The following is a 2209-nucleotide window of genomic DNA, read 5'->3' as shown; positions in this document are numbered from 1 at the left end:
CCTAGTGTATAGGTCCTGGATGGCAGGAAGCTTGGCTCCGGTGATGTGCAAAATGTCTGGACCCAGGTACAAGTTGTCATTAGTCACAGATCTAGTATCAGTAAATCTGACTTTATTTTAGTGTGGGACAATTTCCTCATTCTCTATTGATTGGTTGTTATTGGGTTAAATATGACATTTTGTGATTGAATATATGCAATACGATACGATATATTGTCAAAAAGAATATTAGATTTTTTTCTCACATCACTATTGTTGTGTTGTTGTCTTGCAGCACATACTCTCCCAGTGTCTGGGGCAATTTCCTCTTTCTCTACTGATTGGTTGTTATTGGTTTAAATATGACACTTTGTGATTCAATATACAGTATGCCTATCAAATATACAGTTTTTCAATTCAGTGTATAGATGTACAAGTTGCCTTGGGGAGAGACCATCTTTTCACCACAAACATTAAGAAAATCTCGAGACAACAAGACATGATAATACCCATTATTGCACTCATCGAAGATCACTAAGGCTCTTGTTTGATGTTTCATGGAAATTAAAATCACTTCTAATGATGTAGAACTTTGGCAATCAATAATTTTCTTGTGGCTGATCCATACTAGTATAGACTGGAGGAAAATAGTCTATAAGAAAGCTAAATTAAATTAAAATGTACATTAGGAGCACTGGCCTAACAGTGTCCAAATCCAACAAAACAACATAATTATTAATGGGGCAAGAATAACAATTATTGGCTACAATACCTTTGTCTTTATTGAAGGCTATGACTCTTAATGATAAAATAAATGTGTGTGTGTGTGATGTGCAACAGGTTACTTAAAGAGTGTTGAGGGGTAGAGAAGGTATTCATTTAAATGTAAATCAATTCCAGACAAGGAATGCTACATGCTTTGTGTTTTCTTCACTCTCATAAGAACTTTTTCTCCAAAGTTAAGAGTTAACTATTTTCACATACAAACAACCACCTTTGAGAGACAATGAAACACCCAAGCACGCACGCGCACACACACACACGCACACACACACACACACACACACACACACACACACACACACACACACACCAGTCAAGAAAGTTTAAAAAAGTCCCCTATCCCAGTATTTTCCAAGTAGTACCCTTCTCCCACACTCACAAGTATTTCCTCATTTGGGTTTTATGTCCAAAGCATTTTGCCTATAGCCCTCTTTGTTTGCTGAGACCACATATTGTGTCCATAATCAAATAAACACAGCTGCCAATAGCGCTGAGATGGCCACAATATACACACCCTGCCTTGTGGGACAAACACACATAAACTCACAACCATCCCTCACAGAAACCTCTTTTATAAGAGCCAAAACACTGGATAATCAAGATCATAAGTTCTTCTAAGAGGACTTCTAGAAATAGAAACAGAGGTATGTATGAGATAAATGTTGAAAGTGATTGAGAGTGAGTTGTTGATAAGTGGGTTATATGGGAAAGTTTCAAAGCTTAACCACGAGATTGAAAGTTAAAGATTGATTGAGAGCGTGAGTGAGTGAAACAAACACCAAGCACTAAGCTGCAACAACAGCAAGTGTGAGTATGTATGTGTGATCCAGAGCGGGTGTAAGTGTCATCACCACACACACCAATTCCAGGCAACCAGGCATAGTGGGTTTCGATCTTTTCTCTGTTCTTTCCTGCCTTCTTTACTTCCTTCTCTCCTTCCTCCTTTCCTTCCTTCCTTCCCTCCCTCCTTCCTTCACACCTCACGGCACAACACCTCTCCCCTTTTTTAGTTATATTGATATGTAGGCTACATGTTCCATTTTTAAATTGATGTAGTTCTGTCCTTGAGCTGTTCATGTCTATTGACATTCTGTATTAGGTCATGTTTCAGGTTTTGTGTTGACCCCAGGAAGCGTAGCTGGTGCTTTCGCAACACCTAATGGGGATCCTAACAAAATACTAAAAATACCTTCCTTCCATTAGCAGTTGAAACCTTATATTAGGAGGAGTTTTGTTATTCTTTAGAAGCACTATGACATCAAAGGTAGTTGGCAGGACAACCTCCCACTCCACAGTGAAAAATTACCATCACCCCAGGCTAGCTCAATCTTTTTGGACCAGCCTCCATCCTACTGCGAGTGTGTGTATGCATGCATGTGTGTTTGAATGCCAGAGAGAGAGAGAGAGAGAGAGAGAGAGAGAGAGAGAGACCAGTACTAGGCAGAAG

The sequence above is a fragment of the Oncorhynchus tshawytscha genome, linkage group LG28 (assembly GCF_018296145.1).
Source record: "Oncorhynchus tshawytscha isolate Ot180627B linkage group LG28, Otsh_v2.0, whole genome shotgun sequence".
Lineage (NCBI taxonomy): Eukaryota > Metazoa > Chordata > Actinopteri > Salmoniformes > Salmonidae > Oncorhynchus > Oncorhynchus tshawytscha.
This window is presented reverse-complemented; position numbering follows the sequence as displayed.